The sequence below is a fragment of the Balaenoptera musculus genome, chromosome 7, assembly GCF_009873245.2.
Source record: "Balaenoptera musculus isolate JJ_BM4_2016_0621 chromosome 7, mBalMus1.pri.v3, whole genome shotgun sequence".
NCBI classification, from domain to species: domain Eukaryota; kingdom Metazoa; phylum Chordata; class Mammalia; order Artiodactyla; family Balaenopteridae; genus Balaenoptera; species Balaenoptera musculus.
This window is the reverse complement of record NC_045791.1, coordinates 13,345,650-13,366,070: the sequence shown is the minus strand read 5'-3', so window position 1 is coordinate 13,366,070 and position 20,421 is coordinate 13,345,650. Positions and strand designations below refer to the sequence as shown.

At 45.2% G+C, this 20,421-nt stretch overlaps 1 long non-coding RNA gene across 3 annotated transcripts; it reads left to right on the top strand.

The window, feature by feature from the left end:
* The first annotated feature begins 2,193 nt into the window (after window positions 1-2,193).
* LOC118897836 lies at window positions 2,194-18,002 on the top strand. 3 transcript variants are annotated; one of them, XR_005020554.1, is made up of 3 exons: window positions 2,194-2,519; window positions 5,087-5,193; window positions 17,401-18,002. It is a non-coding gene; the product is annotated as an uncharacterized LOC118897836 (long non-coding RNA). The 3 variants fall into 3 exon arrangements; XR_005020553.1 differs by having other exon boundaries at window positions 17,398-18,002; XR_005020552.1 differs by lacking the exon at window positions 17,401-18,002 and adding an exon at window positions 6,333-7,246.
* Window positions 18,003-20,421: the final 2,419 nt, after the last annotated feature.

The following is a 20,421-nucleotide window of genomic DNA, read 5'->3' as shown; positions in this document are numbered from 1 at the left end:
TCAAGAGCCTGCTAGGTGCCAGGAACTGCAGAGGACACAGTTGCATGTGGCTGAGCTCCTCTTCGGAGCCTGGTAGGTCTAGAGAAGATAGATGTCGTAAGCAATTGTAATATTGTTTTCCAAGTCATGTGACATGCAGATATATAGAGAAATGTCCCAGCTATTTCTAAGCCTGGAAATTCTGCATCCTTGGGTTCGGGTGGACTTCAGCTGATAAAGAGCTGTTGGAACCTTCTCCACCTATGGAAGACAGGCTTCTGTTCTGGGAAGTGGGTTCCCAAATGCCACACAGGAAATGTGCCACATGAGAAACCCCAAGATTTTTTTTTTTAAGATTTTTCTTGCCCATGCCCAGGAGATGGTCCATATAGGCCTTTAGCAGGGCAGAGGACTCTGGATGATTCTCAGCAAGGCTAGGTGTGGGAACATCCAGTCTAGAGTACAAACACAGACAGTCTCTTGCTAAACCTTGTAGTGTTCTCGTCCTGTAAAGTAAAATTGCCAGACACAGGAAATGGCGTTAGTGTGTTTAGCCATCCACAAGGCAGGGTGGCCAGAGGAGACACCTAAGACTCAGGCTTTCCAGCAAGAAACAGCTGTGCCTTTGTCTGAATGCCTTACGTGGGAAAGCACAGTGCAGGACAGCACAGCAACCTTGGCCCCCATTCCTGCCCCAGCCAGCCAAAGCCCCGAGATCCCCCAGCAGTGCTCCGTTCAACTGGGATCCAGTTGGTTGGCGTTAGCACAGGAGATGTCATTAAGAAAGCCATTCTCCCCTCTAGGACTCAGCATCTCATCTGTAATTTAAGGCAGGGGGAGGGGAGGGGATGCAAACAAATTTTAACTAGATGACCGCTGTAGTGGGCATTTTTGGTTTGTGGGGCTGCCCAGCATCTAATCTCCTTCCTGGGTTCAGAGACCGAGCCATGTAAGTCCTGGTGTGTGGGCAGGACCACTTCCCATCGGAAAGCAGAAAGCCTCCCCTGTAGTCAGGAGGGCTGTGACCTAGGTGTAACCTGAAGGTATCAGAATGCTGAATCAGTTACTAAAAAAGACACAGACGCAAGTGGCGGGTTCCTCATCCATCTTCCAGAGACAGCTGCGTCAGGAGCAGAGGTGCCTCCAGCTGTGGCGTCCAGGCAGCAGCAGGACTTAACGCCAGATTGACTGTGGGACGTGACTTTGGCTGTGGTCCTGCCCATTATCGACCTGCCCCTATTTCTGCCTCTTCTCCAAGCCAGGGTCTCCAGCCATCCACTGTCATTTCAATTAATTCCTTTCAGTTTAGATCATTGAGTGGCTCTTTGTTGCTTATAAGAAAGAACCTAAAGAAATAACCTCTAAGGCCCCTCTAACACTCAAGTGACTCTCAGATTTGGTTTCTCTCTCTCCCTCTGTTGGGGGAGGGTAGAAAGTCCAGGTTGCTTCCCACCATCCAGGCTCTCCCCGCGCAGACTCCTGCCTCCTACACAGGGAAGATGGCTGATGTGGAGCAAAGCCAGGACTTGAAACATGCAAACATCCTTGAGGCAAGGACGCATCAAAGGAGGAACAAGCGGCAAGTTCACCACCTCCAGGGAAAGATCATGGAGTACTGCTCTGGATCTGGGGGCCTGCGGGGCGGGAGAACGTGGGGCCTTCGCATTTCTCAGGGCCTCGTGTGGAGCATTGGCGCTGGGAACGGACCGGGCTGCCCTCATCGAACCTTCCAGGGCCGCAGCTTCTGGAGTCACAACCTGTGTGAATCCCGACTCCACCACTGACCGTGAGGCTTTGAACAGCGACTTCCCTCTCTGTGCCTCAGTTTCCTCATCCACAGAAAGGGAGGAAGTCACGGCACCCGCAGGATTAAACGCAGTAGAGCAAGGGAAAACTTGAGCACCGAATGGAGCCGAGTCAGCTCTTGGAAATGACAGCTATTGAAGCTACTACCGAGAACATCAGAAAAGGGATAGGGTGGGTCAGAAACAAAACAATGTTTCCTCGGACGTACCTGCTTTCTCACACCCTCTCCCCACCATCAAAACGTCTTGGTTTCGGACGTAGGCCAATAAAGCCCGGGAGGTGTCGTGTGCTTTCTGTGATTCCGCATCTCGCCAGCAGGGGGCGCGGCAGCCGAGCGGGAGCGACCGGCGTCTGCGGCTGCGTCTGCGCTCCCGCTGCCCCTCTGCGCAGAATCCGCGGGTTGATTGGTCTTCCTTTTGTTGGCAGAGGAGGGACATAGGGAGCTCCTTCCCTCGGCCCCAGGCTAGAGGAAAGGGGGCGGGGCGAGTAGGGGGAGAGCAGGGGTGCCCGCTCACCAGGCTCCATCCTGCTCAGGGCTGGCGCGGGTGTCCCCAGATGCAGACGGGACACCGAGCCCCTGAGCCCTGACAGAGCGGGCGATGCAGGCCGAGGGCTCAGGAGGCGTGCCTCGCAGCCCTGATGCTCCGGTCAATAGGGCTACCAGGGCGGCTGTGATAGAGGAAAAATGTTAAAGGTCAGAAACCACGTGAGCACTGGGCCTCAACTTTGTTCAGGTAACGTGTATTTGAGCATCTACTAAGGGTAGAACCCCAGGAGTGTAGGGGCGGTTCTGATGCCATTCTAGAAGCTTACTGTGAGAGGGATATGACATAAATACAGGGACAATGTACTATACAGAGAGAATAACCATCTCCAAGGGTTAAATGATAGAGAGCAGCTTTGGGAAGGTGTGACGTCAGAGCGGAGTCTTGCAGGTGGCTTTACCAGGAGCAAAGGGGGTGACGGAAGGGAGGAACCAGGTGTCCAGGCAACGATGTGAACAGCCTGAGCAAAGGCAAAAATGAAGCAGCTTGGGTAAAACAAGAACGGCACCGTCTACCTCACTGGGCTGCTGTAAGGAGTCTATGAACCAATATAAGCACTTCAGATATACTAGCTGCTCTTAGCCGAGCAGGACGTGTACTTTAGGAGGCAGTGAGAGACGAGACTAGGAACCTAGGTGGAACTCAGAGAAAGGACGCTAGAAAGCCAAGCCATGAAGCTTGGACTTTAATTTGGTTTGCAGTGGAAAGAAAGCGGGTGCAGTGTCAGATTGTGCATTAGGAATCATGCTGGCTAATGTTTAGGGTGGAGAGGACCAGGGTGAAACTGGAGGTGGGGAAAGCTGGGAATTAGAGAAGGAAACAAGAGCAGATATGAGACATTGTGATGCTGCAGTCCTCCAGACACGACACTGATGGTTTCGGGGGTGACACTGGGGTGGCTCGAAGAAGACAGTGTGCTGACCACAAAGACGGGGGTGGGGGGGGGAGCGGAGAGGAATGTGGTGCCATTAGCAAATACAAAGAAGCCGAGGTGTCGCCTTGAGCATGTAACCTTAACTCATTAATTCACTTTCCTCCTCTAACTAATGGAAAACCATCCCTGCCTCGCAGGATTGTCCTGAGAATGAAATGAATCAACAAATGCAAAGCAGCTTCTGCATAGCAAGGACTGAACAAGTTTTAACCCCCTCGTCTCCCATTATGAAAATGCTGTCTTGTGTTGCCTTTTAATTATTTCATGTGACGAAGCTTTAGATTCTTGGTCAGTTCATCAGTGTACATACAAGTATTTTCCAAGTCTCCAATTTAATTTTCTTACAGATCATTTTTGTACTTTGTGCTTACATCTACCTCATTTGGAAATTTTTCTCTCTCTGTTTCTTGATGTCTCTGCATCTAGACCAGTGGTTCTCAATGGAGGTCAGTTTTGTCTCACAGGGGACATTTGACAATGTCTGCAGACGTTTTTGGTCATGATTGGGAGGTGGATGTGGCCAGCACTTATCGGGTAGAGGCCAGAGATGCCGCTAAACAATCTTCAGTGCACAGGACAGGCCCTCACAACAGAGAATGATCCAGCCCCACATGTCAGTGGCATCAAGAATGGGAAACCCTGATCTAGACCCTCCTTGAGGGCATGGCTCTGGGTCTTATTTATCTTTGTACCCCTTGTGTCTAGCACACAGAGTTAAGAGTTTAATAAACAGGGATTGAACAGAGAAGAAATCAGGAAGAGGTGCTGATTTCTGGGGAAGAAGAGGGACTTCGGAGCAAGTCAATGTTGAGAATTCAGCAGGATCTCCAAGGGAAGAGGCAAGGAGGACCAGAAGTCGTAAGAGAACTTGCAGCAGGACATTTGGAGTCATTCCACCACCCATGAGAACTGTACTGAGTAACTGCTTTGTATGAGGCGCTGTGCTAGACGCTGCAGCAGCAGAGGGGAGCAACTCCATCCCTACTCATTAGGAGCTTGTGGTCCACGGGAGGAGGAGACACTCGGAAGTAAATCCATCATGAGCAGAGCCTCGTGTGAGCCCTGAGGATGGGCCACTAATGCTGCCTGGGGATTCATGGATGACGCGAGCATTGACCAGAGACAGGAGGGCCCGGGAGAGATCTCTTGGGTAAAGAAGAAGAGCAAGGACTGGAAAATATTCCAGGTGGTGGCAACTGCTCGTGCCAAGCGAAAATGGTGGAAACGCCGGGGGCAGGGCTGCATGAGAGGATGGTGAGGAGTGATGTGTGGTGGGGAATAGCAGGTGAGCCAGGGCTCTGTATTTGGAGAAGGATAGCAAGCATTTGTAGGTGGACACAAAGACAGAGGGCGGTGAAGGGTCCTGTACAGCAGCTACACGGTGTCCTGTGTAATGAGCACTGATTTCCTATTAAATAAAAGGATTCTTGGGCTTCCCTGGTGGCACAGTGGTTGAGAATCCGCCTGCCAATGCAGGGGACACGGGTTCGAGCCCTGGTCTGGGAAGATCCCACACGCCGTGGAGCAACTAGGCCCGTGAGCCACAACTACTGAGCCTGCGCGTCTGGAGCCTGTGCTCCGCAACAAGAGAGGCCGCGATAGTGAGAGGCCCGCGCACCGCGATGAAGAGTGGCCCCCACTTGCCACAACTAGAGAAAGCCCTCACACAGAAGTGAAGACCCAACACAGTCAAAAATAAATATAAATTAATTAATTAATTTTAAAAAAATGTATTTAAATAAAAGGATTCTTGAACTGCCACCTTGCCTAGGTCAAGAGCCGCTGTAGTGTCCTGGGAAGGTAATGCTGTTTGCTTTTTTAGGATAGAAGAGGCTTAAACATATCCTTGGGCAAAGGAGCGAGAAGTTGAAGATGGAAAAGGGAAAGTGACGGTAGTCGAAGAAGCAAAGCCTCAGAGAAGGCTGGCAGGTGAGTAATTGATTTAAATAGGATACTTTCCTGTTTGATGTCTTCCCCACTCTAAGTAAAACTTAAGAAGTGTCTGTTTCCTAACAGCATCCCTGAGCATCCTTGGCTTTGACATTCTAGCTCCCCTGGCACCAGATCCTGGAGGTTTTCAGCTCAATAGGGACCCAGGTGAAAAGACCAGGTTCTGGTTAGAGCAGGAGTACCTCGGATATGTTGGGATCTGTGGCAGCCAAAATAATGGCCCCCCCAATAATGCCCATGTCCTAATCCCCAGAAACCATGAATACACTACCTTACGTGACAAAAGGGACTTTGTGGATGTGATTAAGTGATAATCTTGAGATGGAAAGATATCCTCGATTTCCCAAATGGGCTCACTGTGGTCACAGGGGTCCTTATAAGAGAAAGGCAAGAGGGTCAGACTCAAAGAAGGTGATGTGACAACAGGAGCAGAGATCAGAGAGTCAGGGAGAGATTTGAAGATACTACCCGGCCAGCTTTGAAGACAGAGGAAGGGCTGTGAGTCAAGGAATGCAGGCAGACGCTAGAAGCTGGAAAAGCAAGGAAACATTCTCTCTGGAGCCTCCAAAAGGCTCTGCTGACACTTTGACTTTAGTTCAGGGAGGCCCACTTTGGACTTCTGATTATTGTAAGATAATAAATTTGTGTTGCTTTACACCACTAAGTGTGTGGTAATTCATTACAGCAGCCGTAGGAAACTAATATAGCACCTTTCCCCCATTTCGAGTTGAAAGACTTCTTTGTACCTGTGCACATTTCCCGGGATCCTTGGCAACCATTTGGAAGACACAGGCTGTAAAACACTGGACTTCTGCATTCAGCCTTGGAACAACTTTCACAGCTGTGGAAACTGGAGTTTAAATCTTAATAGAACTCCACAGGAATTTAAGACGCTTTAAAACAAGCTATCTTTTGACCCCAAATTAGACATCTGGCAGTCTTATTAGAGACTCTTCTGCAAACCCCAGTGTGGCAAGGAATTAAATTCACCAACATTCTCTGCTTCAGAGAAGTGTCCTCTGCGAACGCCAGCTGGATTGAACCCTTCCGCATCTGTGATGGACAGAGTGCCGCAATGTATTCAATACCTACATGTTTGTTTCCCTTAACTCTTTCAGGTGCCTTTGGGGAATAAGCGGTGCTGGAACGGTTGGAGTACTCAGTTTTTTCGTCCACCTTCATTTCCCTCAACTCTAAGTAACAGCTTTACATGCCGGAATAGGTTACCATAGCAATACTTTCTAAGCAATAGATGGGCTGAATTGCACTATTGAAGAAGCTCAAGAGAAAATAGGAATAACAACCTGGGAAAGTCCAGCGTGCTACAGAGCCTCGAGGCTGTTAAAACAAGGGGCTCAATGGATTCGCTAGTGATCGATCAGAAAGGTGCGACCCCCAGGTCATATAAAGTGCAGTGTGGGCAGCTATGAATCACCCTCAGAACTCCCACCTCCTCATCTCCAAGTGACCCATCCATGAAGCTCAAATGACAAAAGACCAATTAAATAGGTTGGGGGGAGGAATCTTTGAAATTCATATCAAAAAAGGGTACTTGACAAAGCTCTCCTACAGGGCTCCTAGGAAGATGGTGGTCACCCTGACAGAATAAGTTTTTGATTTTTCTGAATCCCCACCTAAAAACAGAGCAGCCAGAGAGCAAAACAAAAAAGCCACAGACAATAATTACAACAAAAAGTCGGTTACAGAGTGTCCCGTTGAATCCCAAAGCACAGGTGAGTGGGACAAAGCAGCAAACAGCCACAGACTTGCTGGTTATTGGCAAAGTGCGGGAGGAAACAGTGGGAAATAATGCATCAGCTGATGGATCTAAGAACAGGAGAAGCCCAAAAAGAACAAACAGGGGGCCAATTTGAGACCAGCAGCTGAAACTGGAGGTTTTCCCACTCTATCGTGAGTGAGGGCAAGGTTGGAAGGGCTGGAGGAGTCCAATTCCTTTGAACCCTTTTTTGGTAGCTCTAATGAGATATAATATATATTATTATACCATTCATGTACCATACAATTCACCCACTGAAAGTTTTTTTCACATATTCAGGGAGTTGTGCAACCATCACCACAATCAATTTTAGAACATTTCCACCACCTCAAAAAGACAGCCAGTACCCATTAGCAGCCCCTGCCCCCTGCCTCCAGCCTCTGGCAGGCACTAATCTACTCTCTGTTTTTATAAATATGCCTATTCTGTATCTTTCACATATATGGAATCATACAATATGAAGCCTTTTGTGCCTGGCTTCTTTCACTTAGCATGTTTTCAAGATTTATCCATGTTGTCACGTGAACTAGTACTTCATCCCTTTTTATGGCCAAATAATAATCCATTGTATGAATATACCACATTTTATTTAAACACTTGTCCATTGACAGGCATTTGAATTGTTTCTGTTTGGGGGTATTATAAACAATGCTGCTATGAACATTTGTGTACAAGTTTTTGTGTGGACACATATTTTCATTTCACTTGGGAACATACCTAGGAGTGGAATTGTTGGGCCAAATAGTAACTCATGTTTAACTTTTTTGAGGAACTGCCAGGCTGTTTTCCAAAGTGTCTGCACCATTTACATTTTTAACAGCAGTGTATGAAGGTTCTAATTTCTCACATCCTCAGTGACACTGGTTATTGTCTGACTGTGGCTTGTAGCCATCCTAGTAAGTGTGAACTGATATCTCATTGTGGTTTTGATTTTCATTTCCCTGATAGCTAATGATGTCATGAAGATTTTCCTCCATGTTGTCTTCTAAGAATTTTACAGTTGCAGCTCTTACATTTTGGTCTTTGCTCTATTTTAGTTAATTTCTGTATATGGTATGAGGTAAGGGTCTAACATAATTTCTTTACGTGTGGATATCCAGTTGTCCCAGCACCATTTTTTGAAGAGGATGTTCTTTCCCCCATTGAATGGTCTTGGCATCAATGTCAAAATCAACTGGCCATGAATATATGGGATTATTTTTGGACTTTCTATTCCAGAGGTCTATTGTGTCTGTCTTTATGCCAACACCACACTATTTTGATGACTGTGACTTTGTAGTAACTTTTGAACTTAGTAATTATGAGTTCTACAACTTTGCTCTTCTTTTACACGATTGTTTTGGCTATTGGCGGTCCCTCGAGACTCTGTATAAATTTTAGGATCAGGTTTTTTATTCTGCAAGAAGGCCTTTGTGATTTTGATAGGGATTACATTGAATCTATAGATCACGTTGGGGAGTATTTCAGTCTTAACAATATTGTCTTCCAATGCATGAACATAGGATGTCTTTCTGTTTCTTGAAGTCTTAAAATTTCTTTCAGCAATATTTTGTAGTTTTAATTTACAAGTCCTGAACCTCTTTGGTTGATTTTATTCCTAAGTATTTTATTCTTTTTAATGATATTGTAAATGAAATTGTTTTTAATTGCCTTTTTGGGTTAGTCACTGCTTGTGTATGGAAATATTCATTTTCACATGTTGATCTTATAGCCTGCAACTTTGATGAATTTGTTTATTAGCTCTAACAGTTTTTTGTGGAATCTTTAGGGTTTTCTTCATATAACATCATGTCACCTGTGACATGTCTTAGTACCTTCTTTCCAATTTGGATGCCTTTTATTTCTTTTCTTGCCTAATTGCTGTGGTTATAAACATGGTGAACAGAAGTGATGAAAGTGGGTATCCTTGTCTTGTTCTTAATCTTAGCTTTCAGACTTTTTCACTACTGAACATGATATTAGCTATAGGTTTTTCATTTATATCCTTTATTATGTTGAGAAAGTTCCCTTCTACTCCGAGTTTATCTAGTGCTTTATCTTCAAAGGGTGATAGATTCCTCAAATGCTTTTTTGCATGCAGGCGTAATTTTTAAAGATTTGGAAACAATACCCAGAGATTACCTTATACTTTTCCTCTATTTCGTGTTCAAAACATATAAGGAAAAGAAAGAAAAGAGAGTTTTATTTTCCTTTGTGATTGACTGCCATTAGCCCTTCTTGAAGTCATTAATGAAAATAATGGCTAGTATTTGGCTAGGGAAGTTTTTAAAGAAAGACAGTCTGAGGATTCCAGAATTTGTCACGAAGTCAATCATGGCAGGGTAAGAGGTGGGTCTGGTTGTAGCTACTTCCATAGTCCTGTATCATTTCACCCTCAATAAAGAACACTCTGATGCTGGGAGTTTCATATCTTGCCAACAGAATATAAATGTTACTCAAAAGAGACAACAAGGACTATCAGCTCTTTTGACTAGATGAGTTCAACTGTCAAATTGCTCAGGAAACAGAAGAATCTCCACTGGACCGTACAGGCATAACACTAGAGACTTGACAAAGAAACACAGAGAAAGAAAATCCTCCATGACAAGATCATCTAGGAAGTGAAAAGCAATTTGAATGGAGAGCTTCGTAACACAAAATGTGAGCTCTTTTAAGGCAGCTTAAGTCCAGTGTATCTATTTCTAAAAGGCTTGCAATAAAAATCAATATAGAGCTAGGTTATTAAAATTGTTGCATAGTAAGAAAAAAGAAATATACAAAAATAATTTCTGCAATTAAGAATGAAATATGAACCACAATGATATACCACTTCACATCTACTAGGATGTCTATAGTTTTAAAAATGGAAAATAACAAGTGTCGGTGAGCCCGTAGAGAAATTGTAACTCTCACACATTGCTGGTGGAATGTAAAATGGTGCAGCTGCTGTGGAAAACAGTGGGGTGGCTCCCCAGTAAGTTAAACATAGAGTTACCATATGACCCAGCAATTCCACTCCTAGGTACATACCCAAAGGAATCAAAAACATGGACTCAGTTACTTGCGTGCCTATGTTCATCACAGCATTATTCACAATAGCCAAAAGGTAGAAACAACCCAAGTGCCCATCAACAGATACATGGTTAAACAAAATGTGGTTTATACACTTCAGTCCAATATTATTCAGCCATAAAAAGGAATGAGATGTTGATACATGCTACACATTGTCGCTGCCCAGATGCCAAGCTCCCTTCACACGCCACTTGCATCAGTGGAATTTTCACCCACCTGCTTTCCTTCCTCCAATTTAGTCCCAATGCTAACCCGTCATAAAAACTGCTGGCAAAATATCAATAATACTCCTAAACACACAAACCCAGGAGGGGGAAATCATGGCAGTACACGCCCTGGTACCTCTCTCAAACTCCCTACACTATGTGCCAACATCCCAGGAGGGGGAAAGTGTAATTGCAATGGAACAGTCAAAGGTTGATAAAACAGCTACACATGTAGTGAAATTTGGATCCAGGTTGTCATTTACAACCAAGTAAAAAATAGTGGATTTTTGTTAAAATAAGTAAAATTAGGAGTGATTTTCAATAACTGGCATCAAGTATTACTATGAAATCTCTGCCCACCTGGCCCCAACAATGAATCAGTGTCACCAATACCTAGATAAGCTTCCTTGTGTCCTCATGTGCTCCAATATGCCTAGTTGCTCCTCACCGCTTGTGGGTATTGGATGTCACAGCCTGGCTGTCAAAGTTCTTCCAAATCTAATATTTAACCACAATCTAGCATACCCTATATCTAGCTCCCTCCCACCCCCCATCAAATGGTGTTTGCTTTGCCTTCCTAAAACTCCTGTTTCACAAACTAGGGATGTTCAGTCTCAAATTGCTTGAGTGATTCCCTCTGTCAAAAGCATCCTGTGTTGTTCTTCTTTTCCAATCCTACCCATCAAGAAGTCCGAACACTTACAACACCACCTCCAGGAAGCCCCCCTCACTATTTTCACCCCATTGAAGTTTTCCTGTGAATGTGTTTTTTGAATGGTAACTTAACGACTCTTCATTAGCCTTCATCTTGTATTGCTTTCAACCTATTTAATGTGCACTTCCTCATCCATCAAATTGTGTCTTCGGTATCCTACCTCATCACAGCTGTTGCAGGTGGAATTCCCTAGGACACAGATGCTGGGATGGAGATTAGTGTGCAGGAAGTTTATTGGGGTGTGGCTCAGGGGAAAACATCACCTTCAGGGGCTGAGGGAGAAGCTGAGCTGGGACACAGTCACCAAAAATGCACAGCTAAGCCCACTGGGGGCTCTGAAGCTGAGAGGATTCTTCTGAGTCTCAGGTTGGAAAGGGGGGCTGAGACTTTATACTCTGTGTTGGTCATGGCTGAGCAGTCCTGGGAGGGGCTGCGACCTGGGCCAGGGGCTCCCGTCAGCAGAGGCAATTCCAGAATAAGCTGGGGCTGGAGGACTCTCTGTGGCATCTCCCCCAGCTGCCAGGGGACCAGGTCGTTTGATCCTAAAGGGGGAGCTGGTTGTCAACTCTGAGGGCTTGAAAGGAAGTGAGGAAAGAAAGGGGGAGATGGAAAAGAGGGAAGAAGGGGAGGAGTCCATCGTGTTACCCTGGGTCTTGTTTGGAGCAGGATGTGACAGGGTCGTCACTCCCTTATTAGGGCGACGAGCTGCAAGGAGACAAGAGGACGGCCATGCAGAGCAGTGGTGTCCTGACCAAGGGGCTCTGCTGGCCACTGGTTGAGCTGGGATCTGCACCCACGCGTGTCAGGCTCCAGGGTCCCCCTTCATTGTCCTCTCAGTTGGCAAACTGAGCCTCTGGCCATGTCATCGTTTGGGAAGCATCTGGAGATGTTGAAGGAAAAGCGGGCTCAAAACCAAGAAAGAGAATTTTGAAAGGCCTCTGCTTTCTCTGAAATCCTTAGAGACTGAAAGAAAAATTTCATGGAAGGAAAATAATTCCGTGCACAATAAAGCTATTTTTTTTCTAAGGTAAAAGTTAAGTTTGCCTAAAGTAAAGAGTATCCAGAGACCAGACTTTCTGTAAAGCCCAAAAAGGAATTCAAACTATTGGAGATAAAAGAGTGTGCCTGGAATGTGTTGGAATCTGAAATTATAAACATCAAAGGAAGTCCACGGGGCAAGCATGATAATGACTCCCTCTTACAACCCGCAGAAAATCAAATTCCAGGGAAGAGAAAGATCAAAACGATAGAGGCAGGGAGGAGAAGCGGAGGCAGAGGTGAGCCCAACTGGCATGGCTTGGGCGACTTGAAGGTATTATTCCCGCTTCCAACTTCTGAAGCTCATTTAGCAACCAGTTATCACAGCAGGGAAATAGGAACCACCGAGGCCTTTCCTGCAGCTCAAGAATCTGAATTCATCTCAGAACACCCTCCCTCCCCCCAGGAGGAATGAAAGTCCAAGCCTTCTAGAAATCATAATACCTTCTGCCCCCAAGGATCTTGGGCCAAACTGGGGTTTTCATCCAAGACTGTGAGGCAAGACAGTGAGTGAGGAATTTTTCCTTGAATCCGTACTTAAATCCATGCCTTTTTCAAAATATTTAATGCTTTTCTCTAACACCTTATAGTTAAAATTCACCAACAAGCAACAGATTGGTAGGATATTTCTTTATGGCTCTCTGTATTCATCCTATAAATCTATACATTAAATATACCAAGTATCAACTAGTCTTGATCGATTTTTCTAATCTGTACTTCTCTCAGTGAGGTGTTTCCTAATTGACCTCTCCAAATTAAGAGACTTAAGAGATCTTGGATTTATTCTGTTTTCTAAGCACTTCTCTCTTTTGCTCCTCTGGAGTTAGAAATTGCAACTATTAGTCATTCTAGGGCTGATGTTTCAGTTACAGGATCTGGGGCTAAATCAACAGCTCAGATAGGGTTCAGGGTGCAAATTAGCCTGCAGGGGGAATGTGGGTAATTCCAGATCTCATTACAGCCGTGCTTTCCAATTTTGCCTTCCTGTGAACTGCTTAAAATGCGGGAAAAGTCCACTGAGACACCCCTTCTCTTCCATGCACCCCCTCGTCTTCCTTATTCTGTTTCTAACCCCTTCTGATGCTGGGAAGCAACATGTGGGAAGATGAGCCAGAGGTAATTAGACTGGCTAATTCCCTGACTGGTGGGAAGAGACCACTGAGCGTGGAAAACACTGAACTAGGCAGGGCCCTCCGTTCAGTGGAGCCACCCTGGGATGTAACCTATTGATGCAGGGTCCTGGAGGGTCTTGGACAGGCTTTATTATCATCATTGACATTGGAGAACTTTCAGCTGTAGGCCAAGAGTCTTTGCTAGAGGTCTTTGCTTTAATAAGAATGGAGGTATTTTCAAGGGTTGAGGTTTGAATGCATGGGAAAAAAATTACCTTTGGTCATGGAAAAGAAAGTAGCTGGGGAAAAAAATGGAACCCATCTGCTAATCAAAACTCCAAGAATTGTAGGAGGAGCAATTACCCTAAGGCACTATCTCTCCCACATTCCTGCAAACAAATTGGCCTCAACACCCACACCGTGGAAAAACAAACGCCAATCACGCCTGGATGTTTCCTTGAACATGTTTCCTCTTCCCCGTCACCACCTGAACATTAACATTACTTTGAGAGTGAGTTGCAGATAAGCTCGTTGCTTATCTGGAAAAATTATTTTTGCCCACTTTTATTCTAAAGCAAAGTCACAGGAGTGGGGAGGCTGGGACCAACACCAAACCCAGATCAATTCCTTCCTGTGTGTGAGGTGAGAAAAAGACCACCTTCTTCCACTCCAGATAGAACACAAATCTCTGGGTGGCTGAGGACTAATTATAGTCATTCATAGCGCAGGAGAGGAATATGCTTTAATTGTTAAATTTCAATGTAAATCATAATTGAGGAAATGTGGCTAAAAATCGTTTTATAAAGGCAGATGACACTATGACATATGTTAATGTATAGAGGATGCGTTTCTAGATTTATTTCTAACTATAGATACAAAGGGGTACCTGCCTGAGGCTAGTCCTTGTGCTTTTTAAAACCTTGATAAAGACAAGCAGTGGGTGTGAGGAGGAGAGATGGCTATTTTAAAGTCACAGGCAGCTATTGCTTTCTCTGGAGGTGGACACCTGAATTTCACCTTTGCCGGCAGGCAGTTCCTTTGAGCGTTTTGGTTATGCCAAGGCAGGGGTGCAGTCCTTTCTGGAATAGAGATGTTCAGGAACCACAAGGAGGGAAACTGGTCCGCACGGTTCCATAAAAGGGCATGTTCACTGGGTGTGAAATACGGGTCACATTTCCTTTAGGGGAAAAAAATTCCTCCAAATGTGGATTTAGACCATACTGGCCTTAAAATTTCTTTGTTCTTGTGTGTGTGTGTGTGTGTGTGTGTGTGTGCGTGCGTGTGTGCACGTTCATGCAGAAGCATTCTTGTTCAGGAATTTAACCGTCTGTATTAGGAGCAAAAAGGAGCTGGGATGGTAGCCGGAAGGATACAGTGACATGTCTGCATTTCACACTTGCTTTGTAAAGCTTCACACCAGGCGTCAATGCAGATTAAATAACTCTGCTGTCAGGGAAGGTACCCCTTTGGGTTTTGGTATTGTCTAGGTGAGGGGAGCGACTAAGGAAAGGCCTTAGGAGGAACATTTGTTTCTGATGGGACCTTCTAAGGGCCAGACACCCCAGAAATGGGCTGGGCTGTGAGGACTGAGGGGTTGAGGCTGGCACTCCAGACGGGTGAGAACTCCTCAGGAGCCCACCATTGGAGGGACCTTATCACCTACAATATGGTGATTTGGAACAGCCATATCCAGCCCCCAGTGCTGTTGTCTGATTCCTGAGAAGCTAAGGCAGGGGCCATGCCAATGTGGAGGAACTTTCTCTGGGAAGCCATAGGAAGGGAAACTAGTAGGACTAAGCCTTCTGTGATCAAGCAGGACATTTGAGAGGGGACAGGCCAGCCAGAGAGACATGTCTGAAATACCTAAGTCAGTGGTTCTCAACTTCAGGGGCTTTGACCCCCAGGAAACATCCGGCAGTTTCTGGAGACGTTTTTCGTTGTCAGCCCTGGGGAGGTGCTGCTGGCATCTAGTGGGTGGGGGTCAAAGATGCGGCTAAACATCCTACGGCAACAGACTTCTCCTCTCCCACAGCAAGAATATCTAGCCCAAAATGTCAACAGTGCTTAGGTTGAGGAACTCTGACCTAGATGGACATAGTAAATGCACTTAGATGTTCATATGCAAATATACTAAAAGCTCTGTCTCAAGGGTACTAGTAATGTTGGTTTTAAAAGAAAAGGTTTTTTTTTTTTTTTAATTAATTTATTTCTTTCTGGCTGTGTTGGGTCTTCGTTGCTGCGCATGGGCTTTCTCTAGCTGTGGCGAGCGGGGGCTACTCTTCGTTGTGGTGCACGGGCTTCTCATTGTGGTGGCTTCTCTTGTTGCGGAGCATGGGCTCTAGGCACACGGACTTCAGTAGTTGTCTGGCCAAAAACAAGACAACGAGATGTGTTTATTGAGGGCCTAGTGTGTGTTAGGTTTTGTTATGTGTTCTGGGGTCCCAGAAACCAACAGGACAAACATCTTGTCCTCATGGAATTTATATTCTAGTTGGGAGGGCAGGCCCCTAAGAATCGGGTACACTTCAGATCATAATTATGCTATCAGCTCTTGTGAATTAACACATTGAATTCTCCCAACAACCCATAGTGAAATATGTGCTACTATAATAACCTCATTTAAAAAGACACTGAGGCCTTAGACTGTAAGCACCTTGTCCAGGGTCCCACCACTGACAGTGAGTCCCAATCTTGACAGCATTTAAAATTGCTCTTACTGTCAAACAGACTTTAGAGCTTCACTAGCTATATGATTTTGGTACCATAATTTAATTTCTCTTGCTTCTTCCTTTATGTGTAGAATGGAGATAAAAGAAGTATCACAGAAGGTTTTTGTGAAAATTAAGTGTGTCGAGTGATAGAAAGCGCTTGCATAGAGTGAAGGTTAATAAGTCGTATAAGGAAAGTGGAAAGTAGAGAGAGAATAGCTGAAAACCTGCTTTAGACCAGTGGTCCTCAAAGTGTGGACCCAGGATCAGCAGTTACATCTGGGAGCTCATTAGAAATGCAGACTCTTGGCCCTCAGCTCAGGCCTAACTCTGGGGCTGGGCCCCAGCCATCTGGGTTTAATACGCTCTCTGGGTGACTCTGATGCACGCTGAGGTTTCAGAACTAATGCATGAGACCCGTCTGAGGCGGTGGTGTTTGGGCTGTGATACGGGGGTGCTTCTCCACTAGATCCTAACTTCCTCCACAACTACAAACTTTTATTTTTTTTTTCAGTTTTTTTTGAAACTCTATATTTCCTCCCTTCTCTTTTGCTGTTTCTTTACTTTTGCTTGGCTTCATGCTTAACCGATCCCTTCTCCTCACCTTCCACGACCAGATATCTTCCCTGATACCCTTCCACACCCTCAACTGCTCTCTACCTTCAGTTAGCTGGTTCTTGGCTCCCTTCATTCATTCATTCACTCACTCACTCATTCATTCACTCACTCACTCACTCATTCATGCACTTATTCACTCATTCATTCATTCACTCACTCACTCATTCATTCATTCACTCATTCATTCATTCACTCATTCATTCATGCATGCATGCATGCTCACTGAGCCATACCCAGCACTGTGTAGATGCTGGGAGGAAGGGCAGGGAGCGACCCAGCCATAACCTCAGGGATCCTGCTGCCTTCCAGGGGAGAGGCAGAAACCTGCCCTGTCCCAGGACTGGCCTCAGGGTCCAGCCAGAGCAAGAGCACTGCTGAGGCTGGGGGTGGGGCAGAGGTGGGGACCAGGACCAGCTTCTCAAAGGAGGTGACACTTACACTTGGTCTGAGACGATGAACAAATAGGAAAAGAACCCGATAAAATAACATTAAAAATCATCTGGGAGAACACAAGGGCAATAATATCAAAGAACAAATGCTTTTTTAATAACAGCAGCAGAAGGTAATCATGGGAGATGCATGGAAACACTAAAGAGAAATAGCAGGATCAGCTGACTAAAGATGATTGAAATGTTCTACCTCTGTTTTCTTTAAAAGCAAAACCTGACAAACCAGAAGGCAATGAACTGCTGTTCAGTCAATGTCAGGCACTTCCTGATTATTCTCTGCCGGTGCCTTGGGTTTGTTGTTGTTTTTGTTCTTCTTCTTTGGCCTCCAAGCCTTTGCTCACCCTCTTCCCCCAGCCGGCTCTGCCTCCCTCCTCCTTCACCTCCGTCAGGGAAAGTCCTGCATCTTTTAATGTCCAGGTCAAAGGCTGCCTCCCTCTCTGCTCCTTCCCATGGGAGGTGACTCCTCTCCCCCAGCAAGATCAGACACCTTTGTTTCTACTTCTAATCAGCAGTTGGCACATTTTGCTGCATTCCGGTCATGCAACAGATGGATGAAGGGTCTTCGGGCCAGGACAACATCTCACCTGCATCTGTACCACCTCAATGTCTTGCCCTCAACAGTCAGGGCTGGGCTTCGCTGCAGACGATCACACACGGCCTGGGGATGAGAAGGCCGATCACCATCTCCTGCTGCACCACACACGACGACTCCAGAGGAATCAAGGAGTTGAATTCCCAAATCCATCCATAAACTTGAGAAACAGAAATAAAGGGCAGCAAAGCAACTTACAATTGCAAAGTAAATTGCAGACATTGGTGGAGACAAGATCAATGAGTCCTATTATATAAAGCAAATAAATTATTCAACAAAATGTAATAAAATTATAAATATGAACACAGGAATGACAGAAACAAGTATGTGACAACAACACAGATGAAAATCTGCTCTATAATTACACTGAAATTGATCAATAGTCATAAGGTCCTGTATAAAGTAGTTAAAAGGAGATGAACAGTTTCTACACAAGAATATATAGACAATAAATCACCATGTGGAAAAATCAGGGCTTTTTTTAGCCATTGAAGAAATGCAAATTAAAACAATTAAAATAGATCATTATACACCAATTAAACTTGTTTTCAAATAAAAAAATTGATTTTGTCAAGGCTGTCAGTCTCTCTCTTGTTTCTCCAAAGCCAGGGCCAACACAACAGTGAATCCAATAAATCTCTCTAAGGTAAAGTTTGAAAGTATGTAAAAAGAACAATCACGCAGTTCCTACAATTCAACTCAGTTATTAGATTTGGGAGAAAATGTATCAAGGAAATAATCTCAAAGGGGCGAAAGAATTTTGCGAATTGTAATTTAAAAATCAGCAAACCAAAAAGGCCTGGCAAGTACTGTGCAGGGCCTGGGAGTTTACCTGGCCTGCAAGCTAACAAGCTACCCTGTAACTGTTTCCTAGATGCTGTCAGAAGACAGGAGACCCCCAGGTCAGAGACAGAGGACTTTATTCCTCTGGGGAAAAGCTGTAGCCAGAGCTCCAAGTTCATGTATGCCGGCTCCCCACGTTTCCCAAGTCCCATGGGGGTTACGGAAAGGGCCTGGGCTGGATCCTGCACAGGCAGGGGTCTCTGTTACAGGAGAGGAACACTGAGCTTGGGGGGCTCGCCACGGCTATAGTAATGGAAGCAAGCTTGCCTTTTGCCCAGGGGAAGAGGTTACTTCATCCTTTAAGGTGGCTTGCTGCACACACAACTCTGAGAAATGGCCTAGATAATGAGTCAGGGCCTTGTAACCTTGGCCTGCCCTACATGAATGTGCAGGGGGGGCTCCGGGCTCCAGGATCACCTCTCCCAATAGTGACTCATTTACTCATTCAACATATCCATTCAAATTTATTGTCACCTTCTATATGCCTTGCACTGAAATACAGTTGACCCTTGAACTGTGCAGGTCCACTTATACACGGATTTTTTTTTCTATAAATACCTACTACAGTACCGCGTGATCTGCAGTTGGTTGAATCAGCAGATGCGGAATCACAGATAGGAGGGGCTGACTAAAGTTATAGGTAGATTTTCCACAGCGTGGCACCCCTAATCCTCGGCATTGCTCGAGGGTCAACTGTAGAAGTTAAGGATACAGCGCTGAATAAATTTCCTGCCTGAGAAGAGCTTATATAGTAGGGGAGGCAGGTATCCAAAAGGAATTAAATAACATGATGGCACTCTGCGAACTGTTGTGAAGACAAATAAAGCGGAGGAGTGGGATAGAGCCATCTTTAGACAGACCGATGGACTATAGATCCGATGTTCAGGGAAGGCCTGAGATGGTGACACTGGACCAGAGACCAGAAGGAAGTGAATAAGCCACACGCCTACCTGAGGGAAGAGCATCCCAGGCACACCCCAAAGCCCTGAGAATGGGACGTGCTTGTCACCTTCGAGGAACGGGAGGCCGCGCAGCTGAGGTGTGGTGAGCAGGGGAGAGTGGTCTGAGATGAGAGTAGAAAAGCCCAGAACGACTTGTAATGGAGACAATATGATTTTCTAAAATGACAAACAGACTTTTTACATAAAACAATTTATACAGAAGAAGTCAATGAAAACCATCAGACTGAAGCCCCAGTCCAGTGAATGGAGGGCCACTTGGTGTCATGGACAATTGGGGGATGGGGGTCAGAAGAGCTAAGCCCCCCCCGCCATCAGTCACCAGGTGACAAACCTCTCACTGTTTCTCCATCTGCAAATAGGAAAAATGCCTAAAAAGCTTGCGGGTACGATCAAGTGAAATAAAATGTGTGAATGTATTTTGTAGTTACAAATATTTGAGAGTAAAACTGTAATAAATCGATCTGCATCAAACATCACAAGAGAATGGAATCTAAGCTCTGAACTAGAAGTTAAAAATAGTAGCAATTGTCATCATTTATTGAACACTTAGTCAACTATGAAACCATACTTTTACAATAATCTCCTGACAGGTGTTAATTATCCTCATTTCTAAAATGAGGAAACTGAGTCTCAGAAAGCTTAAGTTGCTCGAAGTCTCTCACCTAATACATGGAACAATGTAAAAAGTGTAACTATGAAGAGAGTATATAGCAACACGAAAAATGTTAAGAGAAATCTGGAAAATAAAAAATTGACTTTAGGCATGAAAAATGTATGTGGATAGAAGCAAAGACGGGAAAATAAAAGCATGTCCTGCATCCGACTGGGGCAAGGTGAATGCTTCTACATTTTTGATATTGTTTGCTCTCGTTACAATGTTTGCCCAATAAAATAGGAAGGAAATTCTTGTGAAACTATTTCAAATGCTAGTCACCATTTCCTTCTAAAGGATGGTCTTTGTCATGTCAATTTTCGTCCCAAATCCAACTTTTTCCACCATCAAGTGCAAACCCTGCTCCTTGGCATTTGCACTCTGCATGTCCATCTCCTGGTGGCTCTGCCCCAGCTACTCACACTCTGGCCAGGTCCCACCCTCCATTCATCTCATCCAACATCTAAATACCTTCCTGACAGTT